Source organism: Humulus lupulus, chromosome 1, assembly GCF_963169125.1.
Source record: "Humulus lupulus chromosome 1, drHumLupu1.1, whole genome shotgun sequence".
NCBI classification, from domain to species: Eukaryota; Viridiplantae; Streptophyta; class Magnoliopsida; order Rosales; family Cannabaceae; genus Humulus; species Humulus lupulus.
The window spans coordinates 139,456,140-139,482,918 of NC_084793.1; positions in this window are offsets into that span (position 1 = coordinate 139,456,140).

Below are 26,779 nucleotides of genomic sequence, written 5' to 3' on the forward strand. Positions count from 1 at the left end.
GCAGGTCAGACTAATCTTAAATTAATTTTGAGGCACTTCTCAAATTCATAAATCAAAACTTAAAATCAACTATTTTCTCTTTTGACTTACAAACAACCGCTAATTTGGTCAAGATGAACTAGTATGCTCGAAAGCCTAGTTAAGCTTTGCGAGTGTAACCCATTATTTTACATTAATGACTTAACTCAAGAGTGTGCCTTAGGGTCCGTCAAAGTTGAAATACATCATCAATCCTATTATATATAGAAGGTAACCTTGAATAATAACACAGTCGGAAACCTTCCTTCGAGGGACGCAAACAAAGGCACCATGAGGCCCCTTACATGAAACATTAGTGTTAACTAATAATGGAGACCATAGAAGTTATTGTTATCACCCCTTTCTCCCAGTCCCTATTTTAGAATATGTGTTTTCTCAAAACATCCTATGCTTTTTAATTAATTAAATTAATCTAATTAATTTACCAAATGATATTCTAATAATTACTAATCTCATTAAGCATTTAAATCATTAAACAAGATTTAATTATCTTACTAAATAGGCCCTTAAATATGTAGTTAATAAATGCTCTAATTATTTAGAATATTATTTGCTATATAATAAAATTAATTATTAATTAGGTTTTGAAATTAACACTTAAAATCAATTTACCGCTTTGTTCTAGATTAATTATATGATTCATTGAATTCATATAATCAAAGAGGACGTTTCTAATTCAAACATGTTTCTACTCGAAATGAGATGTATGCTTGAATTGGATATATTGTGTGGGTAATATGAATGACATGTTGTAATGCATGACAATGTTATTAAACACTTTCAATATATTCAAAATTTTAAATAAATAAATAAAAACAATAAATAAGTAAATAAATTCAAGCTAGGTGTTTTGGGTAATTCTAGAAAAATTACATGACTTGCACTAATTCATAAAATAAATAAAAAATAAAACCAAGGCATCATGTAGAATCTCCATCTCCATCTTTTGGGCCTTCTATTATATTTATGCTATTTAGCCCAATTTTGAATTATAAATGACATCAATAATCTTAAACAATCTTTTAAAAATATTAAACTTGCCTAATAAAAGCTCAATATATCATTTAGGTCCATTTTGAACTTGGGCCACTTAATTCAAAATTTAATTAGAATTTTAAAATTCCAATTATCAATTTGGGCCGAACCCAGAAATTCAAGGAAACCAATTAATTACTTTACGGCTTGGGTAAGGAGCCAAGTGAAAATTAGGTTTGAAACTTTAGGGCTCGACTTGGTAGGGATACTTAAAGAGCCACCAACCACCAAGCTGTAAAGGCTCGAGCTCAACAAGGCAGCTATGGGCTCGACTGGGCATGCAAAGCAACCTAGAGCCTAGCTCCAGGTGCGCATGGTGCACCATGCAGCACAGGCAGGCGAGTAGGGGTGCACGCAGGCGAGTAGGTGCGCAGGTAGGTGCAGGGGCTGATTCCTCACGCCTGGAATGCTGAGCATCTTCGTCGATATTACCAATAATATTAGCAGCAAACAATCTTTTTTTTCTGTAATACCGTTTATAGCCTTTGGGCATCCAATTGGAAACCGTGTATGAAAAACACGGTAAGAAATTTATTGTCTTCTTATATTTATTGGTTTCCTTTATTCTATTAATGCTATGTAAAAGTACCCGCTTGCCTGGACAAGTGATCGCAGACTAGTCTCCGATCACTTGGGGGCATGGAGTTAGGGCAGCATTATGCCTCATAGGGAACGACCTAGGAAACTAAGTATGTCAAGAGGAGTAAGCCTAGCATCACCATCTCAAGAATAGAAAATCCTAGGAACCTAGTCAAGTCTACCTTCGAAGACTAATTGTGTTCCAGGTGGAATATATCTTAGCATTTAGGCGCTAGATATCCTAAGTAGTGCGGTAATAGACTTTTGTCAAATCTCTTGGTCTGGAGATGCGAAAGGAAGACTGAGCACCCCTAACTTAGCCCCCTAGGAAATCTGTGACGTGGGGAGATTGGCTAGTCGATGAGTGAAGCACCCGTAGCGTCGCTGTATCCCATAACTAGAAAACCTGGAAAAAACCCAGTGTGAGATTTAGGTTACCTTCCGAGGACAGCGCGCACCCGAGGAGTAATAACCAAATCCTAATCTCTGAGATATGAACGGATACCTAAGTCATGTGTACTGAGACACCCTATTAATTTCACCTCCCGAGGATATCGAGCCCAAGGAGATATGAGACATACACTTGAGGAGAATGGGAAGTCCCTGACTGACTACTTGAGTATCGCATACTTGAGGGGCAAGCAGTTCAACACGCAAGGACCTCTGAAAGCCCAAATATTTGGATTGCGGGGACATAGGACGCCGAGTTAGGATCAATAGTAAATTTTGTGTTAAAGTTACTTCTAGGACTATGAGCCTACAAGAGACTAAACGCTGGAATCACCTTTAAAAAAGTTTGAGTTCTTGTTCTCGTGGCAATCATGTTACGTTGAATTTATAGAATCTGGTGTTTAAAGTTGTGTGAGTTCTTGTTCTCATGCCATTCATGTTCCGTTGAATTTATAGAACCAAGTCTATAAAACAGTTTGAGTTCTTGTTCTCGTGGCATTCATGTTACATTGAATTTATAGAACCAAAGGTATAAAACAGTTTGAGTTCTTGTTCTCATGGCAGTTGTGTTACGATAAATTTATAGAACCAAGTGTTTAAAACAGGTGTGAGTTCTTGTTCTCGTGGCAGTTGGGCCATGTTGAATTTATAGAACCAGGTGTTTAAAGAGGTTTGAGTGCTTATTCTCGTGGCAATCAAGTTATGTTGAATTCATAGAACCAAACCAAATAAAAAAGTAAGGCAAGCTGCATAATTATTAAATGGGAAAGTAATTACAGCTATGCTCGAGGCTCAGCCAATTGTTTGTCTATACCCCTATTAAGTTATGGCACGCAGGCCTAAGTGTAAAAATTATGAAAAATCTTCGCGGACCTTCTCCACTAGGTCAATGGTCGGGTCTGTACTCGGAGCACCTTCCACCTGGGTCGTTTTAGTAGCTGGGGTCGCCTCGGTTGGCTGGATGGCCTCGGAAGATGGGGTCGCCTCAGTCATTTGAGCCACTTGGGTCGCCTCAGCAGCTGAAGATGCTTCCGCGGCCTGCATCACTCGGAGACACTATTCGAAGGGAAGTCTATACTTCTCGGGCTCTCTAGTGAAATCCAAGCTCATGTCTTGATTGTGGTACCAGGCCATGTAGAAGGCGTCCTAGGTGATTGTCTCAATTTCTTTCTCTAGCTTTTCCACTCAATACCGAGAGGAATTATTCATTTACATGGCTTGGAGGGCTATTCTCTCCCCTAGTTCAGGTTGGTCGATAGCCTCCTTAGCCTGCTCCTGAAGTTGGGATTTTTCAAGGACCACTCAGCCAACCTCAGCTATGGCCTTCTTAGCTTCCTCTTGGGCTTGCTGCATACTCTCTGTGGTCGTTTTTGTCTCCTCCTTGGCCCGCTGCATGTCCTCGATGGCCTTTCGCACAGCCTCTTCAGGCTCCCGAGAGCGTTTTTGCTCGGCTTTGAGGGCTGCCTTAGCTCGGGTGAGCTCTTCTTGAGGGCCTTGAAGTTTCTCCTTGAGGGAGGCTATTTTGTCCCGAGACCTCTAGAGTGTGTATGATTTCTCCATCATGATGTCTTCCAAACGTTGGTAGGCCAAGGCAGATTGCAAAAGGAAAGAGAAAATGGTTAGCCCAAAGCATTACTTAACTGAATTAGAAGGTGAGAATGATTGGCTTAGCTGGACAGAAGTGTACTGACACAAGGCCACGAGGGAGGCCTCATTGTTGTCGCCTAGTTGGGAGAAACTTCGAGCGGTCAACTCGAACATAGTGGAGCTGACCCCTTGAAGGAGTTCGGCGGCAAAAGGGGCAACGATTTCCCCTAGCTTCTCGGAGAATAAAGTCTCCAACTCAGCTCGACCTATTGGAGGAATGGCTGGCCTCTCTTGGGGTGGCTTAATTTGGCGAAGGGCCTCGACTGTCTCATGCAGAGCCTTCGTAGCTTCTTCCAGGCTTGCTTCAAAATGTTGATGCATTTTATCGTATTGCTCCAGCAGGGCCCCCTCATAATTCTCGGGATACACTAGGAGCTGGATCTAGGGTGGTACCACTTCTTGCTCCAAGTCTTGGACTGCCTCTTGCTCTGTGTCTTGGACCACCTCTTCTGGCCGAGCAAGGATGGGATCTCTAGTACCAGGGGTGGATCAACTTCAGGAATGGCCACAGGGGGAGTAAAGACCATCTTCCTCTTAGCTTGAGGAGGGGGTTCTTGATGCTCCAGAGGGCATGACGACCCCTCTCCAGCCAAAGAGCTTGAGGGTGCCTGGAGCCTTAAGGTAGACTTGAAAATTTCAGCTAACCCCATATGAGTAGCAGGAAAAAAACAAACAGTTAGTATATTACCCACAATGAATTAGTGCCAAAACATAAGCTACTCGGAGGCTTACTGTGAGTTAAGCCTCAGTGCAGACAGTGAGGGTGTCTTATCTTATTTCCGACCTCACAAGTTGGTGCCATATTGGGAAAACCAAGTCTAGTTGAAAGACGTCACTCGATCCAGTGGTACAAAGCCCCGAGGAGCTGATTGTCTCCTCGAGCGGTAGAGATACACGTCTATTAAATCTATGTAATCTTGGATTTCTTCCCTAGTCCAGCGCCGATGTGAAATTTGTCCACAGCGAAGGAGAGCTGGGGAGGCCCAAAAATGCTCGGGACTTATCCTATCCCCTACTCGAGGAGTATGGTATAGGGTAACAGGTAGTTTACCTGGAGCAGAATGCGAGGCTTCCATCTCTGCTTGAAGCTCTTCCTCGAGCTCCCAATCCTCCTAAGCTTCTTGGGCTTCTTCCACAGCACGCATGTTCTCCCGCCTTTCCTCCACCAACCGCTTTTATAAAGCCCTCTGGGCCAGCCCATTTATGTAGTTGATGTGACGGGACGCCAACTCCCGAGACTTTTTGGACTGGCGATACTTGGTCAACTCCTGGTTGTTGATTCTTTGTTCCACGTCGATAAGCCCCAACCTAATGAGTTTTTATTCAATTACTAGGACACTAAGGTCCAAATCTCAGTCAGGGAGAGCCTTCATCATCTGGAGATGATCATTGAAGAGTTGGACGTAGTGGGATCGATGGAAAGGACCTATTAAAAGGAATTGACTAAGTGTCAAACACAAAAAATCCCTAAAAATGTGAAAGATAATATGGTTGGGAAGATACTCACCAACTTTGGAGAAGTCGAGAATCTGGGTCTGAATTCTGCGAGTCGGGAAGCTGTTCGTGAAGAAGAAGGCGTCCTTGTAATCCCGAGAATGATTCTCGTTATGGTGAGGTGCCTTGTAGTCGAGAGATGATGTCATGTACTTCGCCAAGGTATAGCACCCATCTCGTTTGGTGTTCTTCTTCCGTGGAATGGTGCGAAAGCCGTAGAAGTAGAGGATCTCTACCGGTGAAGGCTTGGGCCATTTCTGCTTCCAATACAAAATGTATATCCCTGCGAGCACTCTATAGCTGTTGGGTGAAAGCTGGAAAGGGGCTATCCCCACGAACTTCAGGAAGTTCACAAAATATTGTTTGAGGGGTAGGGTATCCTCTACCATCAAGTGGGTCTGGCTCTAGGCACCCAGGCCGTTGAACTCTGTTAACCTCCTCCACAGTTAACCCTCTGTCTTTGGGCGCTTCAGCCCTCTCTGCCACTTGGTTGTCGGGACAAATGACTAACTCCCCAACTGGCTCTTGGGCTCTCATCCTTGCACTACCTTTGGAGGCACCTTGTTCGCGGGCCATATCAGAAATCTCTTGGTTGAAGAGAAAGAACCCGTGTTCGTGTAGCTTCCGGAGTTCCTAGGATATCTGAGAAAAAAACCAAGAAGTTAGTATTCTGACTGAAGGAAAGATGGCCAAAACACGGATGACTCTAGGGATACTGATTGGGAGAAGAGAAAGAGTTTGGAAATGCGGGGTATCCCCGACGCCTAAGGACAAGCCGGAGGGGATGAACCTATTGAAATCCAGGGAACCCCAGATTCCGGTCATAGGCCCAGAAACGCAAGATTGACTTAAAAGGTTTTAAGGGCCATTTTGAACGTCCCTAATATTAAAATGTGCCCAATATAACTTGTGAGAGCTAAAAACAGACTCCTAAATGCCATATCATTAGCATTCCTCAACATAATCAAGAATCCTCAAGCATAAATAAAAATAGAAAGGCACTTACCCGAGATGAAATAAAGGTAGGTGCTGAGGCGTGTCCTGACCCTGAAATATCATTTCCCGTCTGCCCAGAAATAAGACGATTCACACCAACCGTCTAGAGCTTAGAGAAAAATTGTTGAAGATGAGGGTGAGGAAGAAGAGAGGCTTTTGCGAGGGTTTTGGTTTTTGTATGGTTGCAGTGTGAGACTGGGAAGGTTTTTTCTAGGTTTTATACTCGATAAAACTTAAGGGGAAAGCAACTTCCCCACAATCGTCAGATGGCTTTCCCTGATAAGCTGATGAGGATGATCCAACAGTCAGGGTTCAAAAGGCACGGATCGCAATCATTGTTTCTTTGGAAAAAGACACCTTGGGTGTCGAGTAGACGTTTGGGATCTCGGAGTTGACCCCTAATTAAGTGCATGGATTGACGAGCCCAAGAATGGGGCATCCACACGTGAGTTCACTCTTCAGAGTGACGTCAGAGGAAAGCCCAAACATTTTTCCCTCCAATTTTTCAAATCACTGCTCCTAATTTAAGTCTCCACTGACCGAGGGCGAGTAGAGACTTGGGGGGAAAATGTTGTCCGTATTTTCTCCTATGACACATGGAAACCCAAAATGATTGGCTCAAATGAACATAGACATCTTTGGAGTATGCTACCCCCCAAGGGCTTTATTCGGGAGGAAGATCCTTTTTGGTGAGGTCGCCTATTTTTTCCAGTTGGTAGACCGTGGATACCTTTAACGTAGATTGCTCTCCTAGGTATGCCCTCAAAGCTAGAAGTTTTCTAGCTCAGGCAATTAAGGCGAGGGTTCTCCTTCCCTAGTCATCTTTCAGGTCCGAGGTTCTAGTTCTCAGACCTAAGATAAGGCGCCAGGTGTCAGCCAGTGTGGCTTTGTAGCGCCAAAGGATTGTCTAACAACCTTTTTGGGCAATCTGTCAACAGTATTGTCGAGTGTAAGACTTGACAATTCGTACTCCCACTATGCTGTCAGACATGGAGGTACTTACAGTACGCTCTAACAATACCTGGGGCATGTTCCCCATAAAGTAGGTACCTTTCTGTGGTGGGCTCCGCAGATATCGCTTGGGTCGTAATCTCTATTCAATGCAGCCCAATGCATTAAATTGGTATTAATCCCCCAATAATGGGAAGAATGTGTATTAATGATTGATGATTAGAATTAATGACCCCGGCCTCTACAAATAGGGCTAGGAGTTTCATTATAAGGGGTTTAGTTTTTTAAAGAGAGAACACCATGTACTCAGAGTAATCTAAACGATGCCTTAGAATACAGCATTGGAACTTTCCATCACCAGCTTCCAATCCTCTTAATACCAGAGACCCGTGGACTATGGTTCTTTTATAACCTGAACCACGTAAAAATCCTTGTGTTCGTATTGTTTATTTCTTTCATCTCTCATTTTAGGGTTCATAGCGAAAAAGGCAGTTAACAATTATTCCACTAAAAATATGAGATTGCACTCTTGTAATTATAGACATTTATTTATTGAGTACTTTTAAATATATAAAAATTTTCCATCGATTTAATCGCAACATAAATTCAATCTTATATTAATGGTTCATATTTAATATAGAAATTAATCACTATTTAACCTCTTTAATTATAACTTGTTTTCTTAAGTACGATTAACTTTACTGGTGAAGGTTAATTCATAAACTAATTTATAAATTTGAGCTCAATAACCTTTCAGTTCCAAAAGCCAACCCTTAAGGAAACCATTATTCAATTCCTCTAAAAAAAGTATAGATTCCATATTTGTATATTATGTCCCCAACCATTAAGATCAATGAGTTCCTGAAACAAAAGTTTTCAGCCTGATCATTCTGACAAACCATAATGAGTGAATCAAAGAAGTCATATGACATAAAAGGAGTTCATAATAGCTTTAGGATTAAGATAAATATGTATATGATCATCTTATTGATATGTTTAATTAATACTTATAAAGTAAATAATATTATTAAGTATTAATAACATATCGGGTCCTATTCATGTATAACCACTTTACAAAAAGTACCTCCAATAAGTTGTACTAGTACATCAGTAATCCAGATATACATTACATGTATTCATAATACTAGTGAACCGTACTTACCATATTTAATCCAAAGATTCCATATAACTTTGTTTTATTATAAACTGTTTAAATTAGTTCCCTACAATCTTAATCCTCTCGTACCAATACAAGATTATAGACACAATAATGAATTTGAGAATTTTTTGATATTCATATAATATTATTATAATAATAATAAACAAAAACAACATATGCAAAAATTCATTTCAATTATTTATTTCATACAACATTGTTCAAAACATGTGCTTTAAATGGCACTAATCCAAACAATTATCTCAAAGCATAAATTCCCAAAATACCCCTTCGCTCGACCCGAACAGGGCATTTATCCCCGTTGTGACTTTTCTGCTAAAACAACTCTAAAGGACCCACTCCTGTTGAATATCACATATGTATATATATATATATCCATATAATAAGGTGATCTCAGTGCATCCACACAAAATAAGTACAAATATACCATCAATGGGTCAAAATTACAAAAATACCCCTTTTTAATAGAAGCAGGTCTTTAAGGACATTTAATACACATAGTCAAACTTGATTATATAATAATACAATCCACATAAATTTCACTATTCCCTCCTGACATGCCACTAAAGGTACTAAACCTTATTAGGAGTTTTGGGATGCTACAAATGCCTTGCAAGAGGTGGTGAACACAATGAGGCCACCTTAGCACACCAAGGGTTGCAGGTGGACCCCTAGCAGTTGTGCCACCTGTACACCTAACATACGCGAGGGAATAAAAGGATAAAACCCCTCACAAGCGGAAGAGGACCCACCGAGCCTCAGAGCCCCATAAAGTTCCTTCGAGAAGAGTTCGTGATCCAGATATAGTAGTCAGATCGCGAGGAGAACCAGAGGCCCAATTTCTCCATTGAGCCCTGGGCATTCTTCCTAAGTGCCCTATGACAGACAACACTGGACCTCGGGAGAGAGAACCCTTTATGCCCCAGCAGCCTCGGAAAAATCCAAGGCTGGGAGCAAACAATAGGGAAGTCTCCATGGAGCGAGCACGCTTTATCAATGTCTTGGTAAATAACAATTTCTTAGAAGAATCAGATGGAGAGACGGAAGTAAGACTTCCAAAGGGAGAATGTCGTGGACGCGTGCAACTTGACTTGCAAGAAAATCTAAACGCTCGCAAGAACTGGGCCATAACCAAGGAACCCAACTAGGGATGCAAGCAACAACCCAACTTGCGAGATAACCTTAACGCTCCTAGGAAAGGGACAATGCCCGACCATGAGACATTCCTTGCTCACAGTGCTAACAACGATCCTATCTGAGCGAAGTAGGAAAGTGTGAAAAAACACATGCGCATGATGGCGAAGAGGGAGGGTAATGAGTCAGACTCTGAGGATGAGGATGGAGAGCCATATGCTCAGCACATAGTGGAAGCTATCCTCCCTAACAGATTCAAGCGGCCAAACATGGATCCATATGCCCCGCTAATTCAAGATCGTTACATTGCGTGTTTAAAATGATGCTTAACTCATAAAGTGAGTCATTTGGACTCAAAAATGTACTTAAAATTAAATAGAGGTTTAGGTACTAAAATTTTTGTTCAAAAGGATTAGAACTTTAAACATTTACAAGGGATCCCAAAAGAGTTTAAATAAAATACCATTACATTTAATGTTCTCAAAATAGTCGGCCTAAGTGACAAAACTGGAATTTTATTTTACGTCCCTGAAAATATTCCGACCGTGGCAGCCGAGTAGACCGAACATGTATGCGTCGCTACAAAGCCCTCCAACTCATGGCTGGTCAATTTTTCCCTTGCCCTTACCTTCACCATAGAGCACTCGTGAGCCATGGGTCAGCAAGAAAACCCCACAAGGCATAATAAATATCCAACTAAACATAAATAGCAAACAACATGCTTCACATATAATAAATGAACTAATTTTAGTATATAAACAGTTTGCACGACGTGCCGAGTAGCCCTACCGAGCGAGGCACATCTCTTGGCACCAAGCTTACGATCCATGTCGGGCGAGTGTGTACAACACTCCCATGGCGGCCCAGCCGTCACATACTACATTCTAAATGATTATAGCCGAACACGGACCATGCCAATCATTCATAGACAATTCCACAAAATAAGCATAGAAAACTACATTATGCATAAAGAGAACTCAGCCCTAATAAAAGTTAGATATATGGTCATAACAACATCCCAATGTAACTGGGAAAATTCTCTCCACTATGTGCACATGACAGTTTTCTTACCTAGAGTCTTATGCTGAAGATTGAATGACCTAGAGTGCTATCATTTTGCTCGAGCCCCTCGAAAATCTTAGTCACAAAAATAATGATACGATTGTTAGTGATTTATTCCAATTACGGGTTCCAAAACTAAACTATAACTCTCGGGGGCCTCCAATTCCGCTCAACGGGGTCGTGCACACCCCTAGCGTGGTCACACTAGTGAAAAATTGAGGTCCTTCTCGGACACTAGTGCGGTCACGCTATACCCTAGCGCATTCACCCTAGGTCCCTGGAAATTCCAATCGCAACCCAAAATTCAGATTTCTCCTAATAGGAACCCCTGCGATTTCCTTCGATTTCCAACACCCAAATTGACCCAAAACTACATTTCTCCCAAAATATTTGCACCAAAATAGGTATACACACTATGGGACATATAGCAACAATAACTTAATTCTCAATTCCATGTTTCAAACCATAAATTAAGCAATTCAAACATTTAGGTTAGAAATCCCCAAAATTTCCCCAATCTAAAAATCCAATTCAAAATCATGGATTCAATACAAATTCAAGCATCCAATAAGTTTATAAATACGTTTTCATCATCAACAAACATAACCAAACATCCTAGATTCTCCAATTTTTGAAAATTAAAGCAAAGCCCAAATTCTACCATGAACACATGATGAACTTAACGAAAAAATAGAGGAGAGAAAAGCTTTCTTCTCTGAATTTTTGAAATTTCCTCGGTTAGTGAAGACCTTTGCAGCTCCCAATCCCACCTTGAAAGCTTGAATCTCCTCAAAATTCCTCAAAAGGCAAGGCTTGATCCTTGTGTCCAAGATTTAGTCTTGGGATGAAGTTGAAGTTGAAGAAAAAACCAAGAGGGAAAGGAAGGCTCTTAAACGTGCATAGAGAAAAGGCTATCAACACATTCCCATGTTTGTCTAATTTCATGGTCAAGTGACCATTTTGCCGTCACATTTACTTAACCTCAAAACTTATCCCAAGGGAATTTTGTTCATATGCCTAAATATCTAATTACACAACTAATCTCAAATTAAGAAATTAATCTATCAAACAAAACTATTCCACGAATTAATCTAATGTTACCAATTATCTCAAATTATTTAAATTCCCAAAATACTCTAGGCTTGACCCGAGCCGGACATTTTTCCCCGTTGTGACTTTTCTGCTAGAACTGCTCGAAAAGATCCATTCATGTCAAATATCACATATATCTACATAATAATGTGGTCTCAAGTACATAGCACATACAAATAACAAATATACCATCAACGGGTAAAAATTATAAAAATGCCCCCTTTTAACAAAACTTGTCTTTAAAAGCATTTAATACACATAATCATGTATACTCAATCATATAAAAATATAATTCACATAATTACCCCACTTGTCCTCCTGACACACTAATCAAAATAGTAAATCTCAGTAGGAGTTTTGGGACACTACAAGATCCGTCCCACTGATAAGTATCGAATTTATCTATTTATAATGCATTATTCTTCTATGATTATGCAATCGATTATTGTTTATATGTTTAATTAGTATTTTTTGTGATTTTGGGATTTCCAAGACATTTGGATGAAAAATAATTAATTTGGGATGTGTTACACGCAATGGTTAAGCTCGACATTACAAGTCTGAAATTTCACACTTGATTTTGACAACTTTCCAACAGTCTTTTGGAAATATTTCTAGAAATAAAAGTTTTAGATATTTTTCTTAGATTTCTATATATTTTTTAATTGTCCAATTCTGAGATTCGAGGAAGTTATGGTTAAAATACTGTCTGTGGCTGTTCTTGAAGAAAAATAAAGAAAAGGGAAAAAGTGTTATGGTCACAACCTACAGAACAGAGGCTCACAGCCGCGACAAGGGACGTTGCTGGCTGCAGCCAAAGGCTGATGCATTGGATTTTTGAGTGCTAGGTCGCGGCGGTGCACATTTATGGCTGTGACCTACGATACTTTTTCAGCTTTAAATTTTAATTTATAAAGGTAATTTCAAGGGGGCTATAAAATGGCTTAGGTCTAACTTTTAGAATAACATTTGGTTATGAATTTTGGAGGCCAGAGTGGCAGAGGATAAGAAAAGACATCATTCTTTTCTACATTCAATCTAGTTTTTCTTCTTTTCTCTAGAACTTCTTTATTTTCAATTTATGATAATGTTTGTGATTATAGAGTAGTTCTCTTTTAGGTTAAGGGTTATTTCAAAACCCAAGACATGAAATCTTTAATGCAACAATGAACTTTATTCCTTCTATTCCCATATATTAAATTGTTTCTATTCTTCTAATTGAATGTTATGAATCTTGTGATAACTTGTTAGGTGGCCAACTAATTATGGTGTTACATTGTTCTATTATCATCTTAGGATTTCTATTCGCCTAATAGTATAGGGTTCCCAATAGAGTGATAAATTGCAATTAAGTATTGTGGCGAGTGCTTTAATTATGATGGGGAATAGAACCTAGGTTAAATGAATTGCATGCTTAATGAATTTTTTGCCTTGATTAACCTATTTCCACTAAATGTAATGCTTTTTCTAAGTTGGAAAGATCCCATGCTTAAGGGCATATTGCTTTGTAAAAGGGAATAACTAATGAGTGCTTAGCTTTAATTAATTGTGATAGGGAAAATGAGATAATTGACTGCTTAAGTGTTATATGCAGGGTTAATAGTTTAATTGGGAATAAGGAATAATGTTTGTCATTGTTGATTGATTGATTGTTGAAGGTTGAGAATAATTCTTACATGTTCTTTAAAATCATAGTTATCAATTGTTCTTGTTACATTATTTTATGTTATTCAATTTTGAAAAGAAAAAAAAAATCTCCTTTTTAATTCTTGTTCCTATTTCGAATGATAAGTTGAGTAATATTCCTCGTGGGTTCGACCTGTATTGACCATTATACTAAGTAATAGTTAATATGGAAAATAAAATCTTTAGTAAATTTGATACGGTATACGGTATACGGTATTGACCATTTTACATCACCGACAATCTCTCAAACTTTAACCGGTTGTTGTTGGTCCACTGAGTGTCCAACGACGCCGGATGCCATTGCTTCTCATTAACCTTAACTGATGTAGTTGACGAAGTGTTTGAGAAACACAGGTTGAGATCAATTCACTCCTGGTCCCAACTATCCTCCAAGTTTGGGAGACAATTCGTCAACACTAGAAAGGTAAATTTTGAGGTCAATGCCTTGCCCAATATAAAACAAGGACCCTTCGAGACCCTTAAGGCATACAATAAGCGCTTCATGGAGGAAACGACGAAAACAAAAAGAGTGGATCATGACCAGCAACTCATGGCCCTGTAGGTGGGCATCCGACTAGGTTCTCCACTATGGGACAACTTGCAAAGGTGCGGGTGTCATAGGCTCGACGAATTCATTCGTGGAGCTCAGGAATTAATCAGCTAGGAGGATGCGCAAATAGGGGCTTTCGAAGGCCTGTTTTCCATCCCAACTCTAGGATGCCCACTACCACAGCTCAAAACTCTTCTCACATTTCTCAGTGCCATACGAGATACGGAGCAACCCCCACTAGATTCAGTCCTTATCGGCCTGCTTTCAGTAACGGAGTAGCTGCTTCATCCTAGTCAATGACGCTCAATGAGGGCCCAAGTAGGAGTAAACATAGGAGCAAAAAAAATGAAGCTTCGGAACAAAAGTACATGGCCCAATAGTTCGAATTATAAAAATGGTCGATTCATGATAGAACATGTATTTAGCTACAGATCAGCCGGTCCACTACTAGAGACCCCAGCCAATCTAGAGAGAACACGAGAAGAAATATGCGACACAGTTCTGCAAGTACCACAATGGCATTGGGCATAATATCAATGAATGCAGACAGCTGCGAGATGAGGCAAAAAATCTTATAAAACTGGGAAACCTACACCAGTACATCAGCCACAACTGGGGGTACCAAACCACAATGAAGCCCAAGGAGTTGTCCCTGGACTGCCTGTTCCACAACCTATAGCTTAAGGTCCTTCACCCATGAATGGAAGAATGGAGACCATCTCCGGAGGGCTTCACCTTGGAGGGATATCACAGAGCTTGTAGAGCATATATTCTTCGGCTCTCAATCACGATGGCGAGATCTGTGCACTTGTCCAGGTCCCGACTTAGTTATAAAGATCACGGACCAAGTCATCACATTCACCGAGGAATATACTCAGAGAGTGCACTTCCCCAACCATAATCTCCTAGTAATCGAGACCCAAATTGTAAACAAAATTATTCCTCAAAAAATTGTGGATAATGGAAGCTTGGTGAACATTATGTTCAAGCAAGCCTTCGAACAGATTAGGCTTACCACGAGTGACCTACATCTGTGTACCTCAACTCTCTTTGGCTTGTTGGGATAAGGATTAATACCAATGGGGCAAACAAAATTTCCAGTGAATCTTGGAGAAATCCCAAGAGAAGCATTCAAGTACTGCACCATTGTGGTAATTGATTACTCATCCACCTACAACACCATCATTGGTTGATCGGTTTTATTGGAACTTGGGGTCGCGACATCCATCAGGCATCTCTGCATGAAATTCCCAATGAAGGTGATGATTGGCACGATTCGTGGGGAACAGAAAGAGGCTCGTCAATGTTATAATGTATCCCTAAAACATCTAGTGATGATGACTATGGCAACCCTCGAGCAGAATCCTCTGCAAGATATGGAGGTCCAGATGGTCCTCGAGGTGCGAGAGGCATCGAATGAGTTAGACCCTAGGGTTGGAGATGACTGAACCATTGAGCCCATGGAAGAATTGGAAGAGGTTATCCTCGACAAAACCAACCTGGATTAGAAATCCAAGGTTGGTAGGAATCTCAGGGTGAAGGTTCAAGAAGTGATAGTGACATTCCTTTAGGAGAACCATGATGTGTTCGCATGGTCTCATGTAGATATGACCGGAAGCGATCCCAACATCGTATGCCACCCCTGAACGTGGATCCAAATGTTGCTCCAATGCGACAAAAGAGAAGACTTCTTGATACAACAAGGGCAGAAGCATTAAAAGTATAGGTTGATAAGTTGCTTGGGAATAGGTTCATACGAAAGGCTTAATACCCAAAGTGGTTCAAAAACTCGGTGCTAGTCCCAAACCCAACAAGACATGGAGGACTCCTTCCCCTCAGCGAGGATTGATTAGATGGTGTATGCCACCTTCAGATATGAGCTCCTAACATTTATGGATGCATATCCAGATACAATCAAATTTCTATGCATGTCTCCGACCAAGAACACACCAGTTTTCGGACAGACAAGGGTGTCTACAGCTACAAAGTGATGCTCTTTGGCCTAAACAATGCTGGGGCCACCTATCACTAGTTCGTCAATAAAATGTTCAAAAACCAACTAGGTCAGAACATGGAGGTATGTCGAAAAGACTTGGCAGATATTTTTTCAATACTCCACAAGTTTTGGATGAAGCCCAACCAACAAAAATGCACTTTTTGGGTGCCCTCAGGGAAGTTATTGAGATTTATCGTGAGTTCATGAGAAATAGAAGCAAACCCCGAGATGATCAAGGCCTTAATCGATATGCCATCACAATGAAAGCGGAAAGACATATAGAGCCTGACTATCTTTATAAACTTACCGTTTGCCATAAAGATTTAATTCATATCATTTGTAGATCAGTCTAAATCCTGAGTAGTAATGAACACTTTTTTTTCTTATTGGATCTTTTGATTCACTCCTTAAGGTTTCTTAGTATAATGAGGCTAATGACTTTTGTTTTGGAGATTAAATATCATGAATGGCTGAGAACATGATTTGCAATATTGGAATTCATACTTTCTTATGAAACGAATATTGGTTCCCTTAAGGGTTGATTTTGAAACTGAATATTTATTGAGCTCAGATCTATAATTTGATTACAGATTAATTATTCGCTAGTGTGGCTCATGCCACTTACTGTATTGTACAGTGAGTTGCGCCACCCAAGGATATTTTCTATCCCTGATATTTGAATTTTAAATTTCAAATTAATTGGTTTATTTAATTATTTTTTACATATGATTTAAAATTAAATATTTAAATAAAATAAAGATGAATTAAATTAGTTAATTATCTATATAAACCTGAAAGAAGCGATACTTTCATTAGAAGTTTTCATAAGTTGTTTTGACTGCCAGACTCTTTCAAGAAAAGAAACAATAGAATTTCCAAAACCTGAAATTCTAGAAATTTCTATAGCCCCTCTCTTCTCACTCCTCTATATATCTCATGTGTTGAGTTCATATAGAGAGTCTAAATCAACATTTGAATCCTACGTGCCCACACACATTCTTGTGATTTTGGGGATTGGCTTGGAAGACTAAGGTGTGAGCTTTCAGAACAAGGATAGGAATATCGTTCATTTATACAAAAAGATTCAAGGACACTTGATAGGCTTCAAGAGGAAATCTTTTATCTATTTGTATGTGATTTAATATATCTATATATATATATGATCCTTGCTAGTATTAATAAATTTTTAAAAGATCTCATTCCGCTGCATATCCTGATTTTCATATTTAATACCAACAATTGATACCAACAACTATGTCAGTTTCTTGCTTTTTTAATATGTATGTTGATATGTATATTGAATAGATGGATGTGTTTTTTGGATGTATGTTGAATGATGGATCATTAATTATATGGTTCTATTGGGTTAGAAATTTGATTTTCTTAGATCTTGTGTAAGCCGTGAAGAGCATAGGATTTTTTGTAATTTTAAAAAAAAAATTAAATCTGAAAAGTTCTTTAAACAAGAGAAAAGGACTCGAGCCATGAACCATGAGGGCACATGGCCCGATCCCGTCGACCACAAGCCAGTCGCCTGTGCACACCCAGCCCGCACCCCTGCTCATTCCCAATCTGACGCGCCTGGGAGCCCAGCCTTGTGCCCCTGCACACCTCCAGCCTGCACCCATGCACAAGCCTAGTCCCACACCCCTAGGACCCCAGCCCCGTGCCCCTACGTGCGCCCTGCCCTCCAGCCAATCCCTCAGCCTCTGCGCCAGCCACCCAGCTGCACGCACCTAAGCCACTTGGCTCACCTTGTAGTCATCTACCCTAAGAGATCTAGGGCATCAAACTTGGTGCCCAAGTTAGATCCTATTTTTGTGTTAAATATCTTTTAATTAATTGGTTTTTTAAATTGTTTGAATTTTAAAACTTAATTATCTTATTTTAGTTTTGTTAGAAAAATAAAATATATTTTAGTTGGTTAAGATCTTATCTTAAGTTTAAATAATAATTTTAATTTGAATATTTAATTATTTAATTTCAACTACATTAAAAAGATGACAAAATGGTTATTTAATTAAAAGTTAGTTTCTAATTAGTTAGTTGAGCCTAACAAATTCCTCGGGATTATAAAGAAAGACCTATATGAGAAGAGAAACATTCTCGGAGTCTTGCAAACAACTAAAGGCCATTTCACAATTTTATTTCTATTTTTTCAAAGGGTTGTAAATTTAGAAATACCCAATAGTACTTGGTTCATTATTTATTGTTTATTTAATGTATTAATTTAAATAAATGTTAAATAATGTTTGATTAATAATATGATCATGCGTTAGTCAATTAAATGTCATTCATGAAACCCCACCGTTTCTTTTAGAAACATGATTATCTAAGATTTTCCTAAGTGTTTATATGAATTGTTTTGGAGAAATCAATTGCATGTAAACTGATAAGTCTTAAATTAGTTAACACTTGGTAAATCACACCACAATAAAGACAATATTTTTATAGGCCTTTAAGATAACCAACTTTATTTAAAAAGTGTTTTAGTAAAGTGAGATGAATGTAACGGTTAATTATCTTGATCACACTAATTGTAGAAACATGCTATTTTATAATTAATTGTATTTTGTAATTAATTACATTCATAGGGTTATAAATAAACTAGTTATTAATTTATAATTAATTGATTAGTTTAATAAAACACATTTTTTCTAAAATAGTGAGAGAGCTTGAACATCTCAATGTGACCTATGGTCTCCATTATTAGTACAACACCGTTAAATATGAATAGGGTTGCGAGGCACCTTTGTTTCTGTCCCCCTAATGAAGGTTTCTGGATATATTAATACCAAGATTGGCTTCTTACGAATATAGGAAAGTGTGATGCATTTTAGGCTTGACCGACCCTAAGACGACACTCTCTAAGTTAAGTCATGAATTCTGAAATAATGGGTTACACTTATAAAGATGCAATTAAGCATTTGAGGGGTGGATAATTATATCTTGACCAAACCAGCGAAACTTTATTTTTAGAAGTGAAAAATAAAGAGTTCTTTTAAGTATTAAATAATAAAGATAAGATTGTCTTATAAGCTATCTAACTTTAACATGGCCGATCATAAGACGACACTTTATTTGTTGGGTAGTTTTATCATAGAATAATTAATGCTAAGTTTATGTGTTTTAATTGTTGCGTTTATGCATCATATTTACTTTCCAAATTATTGATATTTTTCAAATAGTAATATTATTGTATTTAATTTCTTCTAATAATGTCGAATGATGGCAATCTAATTACCGTTTTACTTTCACTTGAAAAACTTAATGGTGATAGCTTTATAAGATTGAAATCAAATCTAAATTTAATGTTGATTTACGAGAACCACAAATTTTTCGTAATTAAGGAGTGTCCTAAAGAGCCCGCTGCCAATGCCCCAAAGAATATTCGGGAAAAATATGATGCATTGATTCAATCAAATAATAAGGCTAAGTGTTACATGATTGTGAGCATGAATGATGTTCTGAGAACAAAGCATGAACCCATGGAAACTGCATTTGAGATAGTGGAATCTCTGCAGGTGATGTTTTGACAGCAATCTGATTAAAGTAGACATAAGGCTACTAGAACGTACATAACTACTAAGATGAAGAAGGGTGCTTTTGTGCGTGATATGTCATGAGCATGGTAAACATGATGCATGAAGCTGAATTACATGGGGCCATCATTGATGAGCATACACAAGTAAGCCTCATACTTGAATTTCTCACTCCTGCTTTCTCTACGTTCACAACCAACTATATTATGAATAAGTTAGAATTCAACATGACCCAACTGTTGAATGAACTTCAAACATTTGAGTCTCTTATTAAATCCTTAACCAATGAGGCTGAGGAAAATGTGACAGAGGAGAAACCTTCAACCTCTGAGGATAAAACCAAGAAAAGGAAGAAGAACAATGACAAAGACAAAAGTAAAGGCAAGAAGGCACCAAAAGCCAAGGAGAACAAGAATGACAACAACTCCAAAAAGAAGGAACCAAAGGGAAAGTGTTTCCACTGTGGAGTTGAAGGTCACTAGAAGAGAAACTGTAAAAAGTAAATTGCTGAGATGAAAAACAAAGATAGATCTGATTTACTTGTACTTGAAGCTTATAAAGTGGAAGATGATCTGTTACCCTTGGTTTTAGATCCAGGAGCTACTAACCATGTTTGTTCTTCTATGCAGATACTTGAGCAATCAAGGGAACTTGCTGATGGCGAGGTGATTATGCGAGCTAGAAGTGGAGTGCTCATTTCAGCAAAGGCGAAGGGAACATTTCGTTAACTTTTTTGGAAAAACTATCTTATTTTGAATAATGTTTATTTTATTCCTGGATTTTATGAAACATAGTTTCTTTATCTATGTTGCATGAACAATTTTTTGACAATTCTTTTAATAATAGTGTGATTGTTACTTAAAAGAATGGTTTCAAAATTTGTGAAGCGGAACATACAAACGGATTGTATATGCTCAAGTCAAATGAAAAATCGCTAAATAACTCAAAATTATATGAAGTAGCTAAACCGAAATGAAACAAAAGACAAAAAGTTTCAAATGAGGATGACACATATCTTTGGCATCTTAGAGTTGTTCATATAGGACTACACAGGATAAATCGGTTAATAAAAGATGGACCATTGAGAGAACTAAGAGTTGGAACTCTTCCGGTTTGTGAGTCTTGTCCAGAAGGCCAAATGAACATCCTTTCTCAGCAAAAGGCAATAGATCTAAAGAGCCTTTAGAGCTTGTACATAGCGATGGCTGTGGTCCAATCAACATACAAGCCTGAGATGGATATAAGTACTTCGTCTCCTTTATTGACGATTACTCTGGATATGGTCATACTTACCTATGCTTAGGAAGACTGAAACTTTTTGTAAATTTCAATACTTCAAAGGTGAGGCTGAGAAGCAATTACGTAAGACTCTTAAAAAACTTCGATCAAATCCAAGTGGTGAATATTTGGATTTGGAATTCAAAGATTTCATGCGGGAGCATGGTATTCTGTCCCAACTCATAACACCTGGAATGCAACAACAAAATGGTGTTTCAAAAAGAAGAAACATGGCCTTGTTAGACATGGTCAGATCTATGTTAAGCTACTCTTCACTTCCTCTCTCATTATGGGGATATACACTTAAAACAACGACTTACATTTTGAATGTAGTGTCATCTAGGAGCATAAAAAAATGAAACTAGAACTGTGGAATGGTAACAAACCTAGTTTGCACCATTTTTGCATTTGCACTACTACAAAACTGGATTTTCCCGACTCCTAACCACTATAATTGGGATTTAATATCAAATAATCACAAATCCCCAAGGAATAGGGATTTCCTAACAACAACCGTGTTCAAACTGGGTTACCGACCTCGAACACACAGTTTACACACCTTCGAGATCGACCAACACCTTCTAGCTAGGCTCATCCTTAGCCAGCAATTTCATCGAGCTTATCCTTCAAAGATCAACCTCTTCAAGCTTGCAATGAAGGCTCGGATTTCACTCATATGCATCGGAGAAGATCCATCCTTTTGAACTTGAGGCTCAAGCTCGAACATTCTTAACTTGCCATTTTCGAGCTTGCACTTTATGAGCCTACATTTCGAAGCTCATTTATCACGTTTTTGAAATTTGGGTGTAACATTTTACCCCCTCAAAACTGTTGGTTCGAATCCTATGAGAAGGAAACTTTTGAACTTCACCTTTCGAAAAACATGCCACCTACCACACTCGAATATGGACATTCGTCATGTGGGGATTGCACACCAATAGTACAATTAAATGTGATCCCTTAGATCCTCATTTAATTTAAAGTAAGGGCCCCGATCATCTCAACCATTGACATTCCCATTGAGTTATATATATACCCTTTCTTCGTCCCCATAGTATCCATTTTTTCATTTCAACTTTCAGAAAAAGAAACACTAAACAAAGCTCTTTTCTTTGCATGTTCTCTAAACCGAAGAAACAAAGCAACTCCAGTACCTTCGAATCTGTGGGATCATTCCTGCTTCCCATCCTTTAGTCGACGATTTCTTCATTTCCACGAACCAACTTGTGTAATTGCTCCGATCTCTCTATTTGGTATATATAAATATATATATATTTACGTGTTTCTTCTGTCTGTGAGATGCCATTTCTGGTCTTTACCAAATTTCTAAGGCCTTATTCTTGCACTAAGAGCACTCACATTGGATGAGCTAAAATGTGTTATTCTTTATAATATAGAGAAAAAATAGTTAAGTAGCCTTCCATTGGATGATGTAAAGTTATAGTTTTTTACCTAAATGAATAGTATTTCTTTATATGTAGTGAAATACTATTCATCAAGCTATAAATATTTTATTATTTTTTTATAAACTTTTGTATATATATGAGTGTGATACTATTATTTTAATTATTTTATTTCTTAAAATAAATAAAATATTTTTAAAAATATAATATATAAATAATGTAAAGAAGTAGATGTATGGTATAATGTAAAAGTTTTGAGGTAAATTATAAAAATGTATGTTTTTGTGATATATTTTGTACTACACTTTCTTTATAATATTTAGCTAAAACACATAAAAATATCTTCGATCAGCTCCTTTATACATATATTTATAATAGCTATGCACAAACTCCAATTAATCTATATCTACATTTACATAATATTTACATATCCTTTATATAATATTTTAATATTTTTTTTATAACTTTTCTCTCTCTATTTAGTATATATTTATTATTATTTTTTTCAATTATTTTATTTTACTTTAAGTAATAAAATATGTTTAAAGATATAATATTTAAATGATGTAAAGAAATATATAGAGAAGCTGATATATGGTATAATGTAAAACTTAGATGTAAAATAAAAAAATGTGTGTTTTGATGAGGTATTTTAAAGGATGGAGTAGAGCACCCAATGTAAGTGCTCTAAGCAAGTTTTCTGTTTTGAGTAATTTTGGCATGTTTAGAACCAAGGTTTAAACAAAAAAATTTAGAGTAGAAATGTGTAAAAATGGAGTTTTTCTAGTAATGGGGGAGGGGGGGTTCGTGTAGCTTAAGAAATAGGGTTTTGGTTTAGGATTTAAACACATGAATCCCGAAAACATTACCTTTTCGGGTGACTGCCAAATTTTTCCCTAAAAATCTGAGATTTTTGTAAGCTGGTTTTAACCGTCCCCACTCTCGCGTGGGTACACCCTCAATGCTCAAAATTTTCAATAGTGGGAATGACATCCGAGTTAATCTCGCCCTTTCAAGCCTTCAGTCTCAATTGAGGCAATCTTGTTATCTCGAGCTTTTGATCTTGAGTTATCAAAGTTATAATCTCCATATGATTTTCTATATGATGGGCCCTCATCTTTTTCTTCATTGTTAGATGTCGCAGTACTTTGAGAATCGGTGGGGGCCCGAGTTCACAATCCCTTATCACCCATCAACACCCAGCCCTAAATCACCTTTCACTCAAAACCAGTGACTAATCTGCGAGAACAGAGAGAGGTGTGAGCAAGAAGACATACGAGACAGATTTCGACATCAAATATACGAGGTCAAAGAGAGAAAGAGGAAGAGACTCCGAGTGGCGGCTTATCATGATCAGGACCCTAAGATCAGACTTATTCCCTTAGATCCCAAGCTTAAAGTAGCAGTCGCCTTTCCATCTGGTACCCTATCATTTACCATAATGGAGGACTCTTCATCTCATCTGTCCACCTCCCGAATTCTCTCAATCCCCACCTCGAAGGAGGAATTTTTCAAAGCTGAGCACTACTGGAGCTCTGTCACTTCCATCGGCCATATATTCGATCTGTTGTCCTACAACCTCAAATGAAAGGTTCTGCTATGCCCTGGGAGATGGAAATCCTGACCGTAAAATCAAGCTTGCTGCCTAGAGTCGTGAGCACATGAGGACTGGGGCTCTGCTACCCTTGAAGACATACTTCAAGAATTTCTTGGACTACGTCGGTCTTGCCCCCTTCCCACTCCAGACCAACTCTTTCAGGATATTTTCAGCCTTCAGGTTGTTGTACCACGAAATGAAATAGGATGACCCTTCAACACATGAGATATTGTATCTCTTTTTCCTCAAGAGTAACCCTTCGCGAGCTCGTGGAGAAGATGGCTTCTATTACTTATCAAGCTATCCAAAGGAGAAACGGTTATTTGAGGATATCCAAACCATCCTCCAAACTTCAAGACCACACTCTTCTAGATGGATGGGCTCGCTCCTTCCCAATTATATTCCTTCCAACGCATCTGTAAGTACTTCAATACGTTTTTTCCATTTTTTTTAATGATCAAGCACGAAATATTCACAATATTCTTTCCTGCGACCAACTACCACCGCCCCACTCCAACGAAATCTATGACAGAACACAAGGCAGCCATTCTCCAGCTTCCCTATGTTTGACGGTTCCTGACCTACTTCCACGGATGACTTGGGGATTCAAAAATATCAGAGGCAGGAAGATGTACCAATCCCCACGACTAAGCTCCTGCAAAGGAGGAGGACCTTAGGCTCGCAATTCCGTGCCACTGCCACCCGTCATTATAATCGAGTCATTTCGGGAAACGAAGCCCATGACGAGGCCTCAACAAGATCCTCTGATGGAGGTAAAATTGTGTTGGACCACTCCATGTGGTCTCCATCAATGCTTGAACACGAGCTTGACGTGTTGGTCGTGTGCGAAGAACCTGGAGATAATTTCTTAGCATGGTCAATGGTGGCCCTTAGAGTTCGTAGGTTCGATAGTTGGTTAGGTCAATACCAGACTATGTATAGCTGAAGCGAAGTCTGGGATGGGGTAGCTGTTCAATATGGGACTAACGTGTATAGGGACCTTTCGAGACTATCCCCCACCTATAAAGGGGAATTTCTTAGTCTCTGAGCTCAAGCTCGGTCGAGAGTACTAGTTAGGTTTCTATTATCTTTGAGTCTTGTTTCTTACAATATCTCCTGTTCGATTATTCATGTACAATCTTTATGTTTTTCAGGTGACATGGACTCAGACTTAGATAACGTACTCAACAGGCCTATGGCCTTGATCAAAGTGGTCCCTCCGGCCTTGGTTCCCCTGGATCCCAATCATGTTGCAGAAATTGCAACATCTTCTAAGGTCAAGCCAAATAAAGTTACTGAGCTTGCGGCGCCTCCCAAAATTGTGCCTCTCCCTACTAGCCAAACGATCCAAAAAATTCATGGAGCCAAAATGAGGAAGGCCCAGGCTCCTATGCGTGAACGATTCCTGTCAATCTCGACTCATGTACCTGAGTTTGTGATTGATAGTGCGGTTGGGACCCATGGAGTCAACCTGGGCTCTGACACTTTAACTCGCGTGGGTCAAAGTATCAGCCACCTCGAGGCCCCTAAGTGGGAATTTATGATGTCCTGTCGAGATGCCAACACTCTTTTCGACAAGGATGGTGAGCTGCTCTCCTCGATTAGTTATTTTCGCTCTAAGTTTCTTATTCTGTACTAACTTTGGCTTGTGCTTTGCTGACCTGTGTTTATTTTTTTATGTAGGCATTTGTATCCTTTGTTCAACACAACTTCTTGTTGAATGACAAGGTTGCTGCAAGTAGAGCGCTTGTGTAGGAAGCTCGAGATGGCCAGCTAAATCTCGAGGACGATTTCAAAGCAGCTCAGCTAGAAGTTGCAGCAAGGGATGCAACAATTCAGAAAGTCTCCAAGCTTGATTCGAGGCTGGAGGCAACTTTGAAAGATGTCCAAAAGATTCTCGAACTTGAATCAAATATGGAAGAAACCTTGAAGGAGATCGAGGCCAGGGGCTCCGAGATCAAGGAGATTCAAGGACTCAAAGCCAAGCTGGAAGAGGAGAAGAAGATGGCCTTTGAAGTTATCAAGGGTGAGAAGGCTCATCTTCTTAAGGAGTTCACGACCAAAAAGGATCGTGTCGTAGACATGGCGATGTACCGAATTTGGGTCAACAATCCCAACCTCGACACTAGCTTCCTTGCCAATCTAGAGACCGACTTCATTGCGAAATGGTAAGCTCGACTTGAGGAGGAAAAGGCCATGCTCAAGGCTGAGGAGGCAGCAGAGGCTTCTAGGGCTACACCTGGAGAGCCATCCAACCATTAAGCCAAGATTATGGGCTGCGACCCATTACAATTTTTGTAATTATATATTTTTTTTGTGCCCTTGGGGAAATGACAATTTATAGCTCGATTTAGAGCTATTTAATTATCCTACGAATTTATACCAATAGTAATTTTTTGTGCTTTCAACTTTCTAGTTCGAAAATTTTTATGCACTTTGTTTAACCTTTAGCTTTTTGCCTTAATATTATGTACTATATTTCTATATCAAAATATTTCGAGCACGTTATTATTATGGACCTGTTTTTATACTTGTTTATTCATACAAATATTTATTGGATTTAAGTTGGAATTTCAATACATTCATGCATACTTTTTTCGAAAAATCCACGACCGACTTCGTTATTGTCAAGGTCGAACATTACTTTTACCATATATTTGAAAAATACTTAATTGGCATGTAATATTGTTAGTCTAGTTATATTTTTCTTTTCTAATTACTTTTCCTCATCCTTATGTATGGCCTCGAGGTTGCGAGGTCGAAACTTGTTTGGAAAAAATTTCCAGCTCTATTTTCGAGTTATAGTTTACAGTTGCTTTATCTAGAATTCTGCAACGCCCTACTACCTTAGAGTCATTACTAAGTGAGTTTGAAATGTGCAATTAACTCGCTAAATGAGGTTTTTAGAACAAAAATGTGATTAAACAAAAGTCAAGGCTGTAATCTTGGAAAATACTCTATTTCATTGAAAATTTCAAGTGTCTTACGTTTGGGATCCCAAAATAAGGTTTATAAAATATTTACAACTCAAAATGGTTTTATAGATCATTAACCATCAAAATCACAGTTCA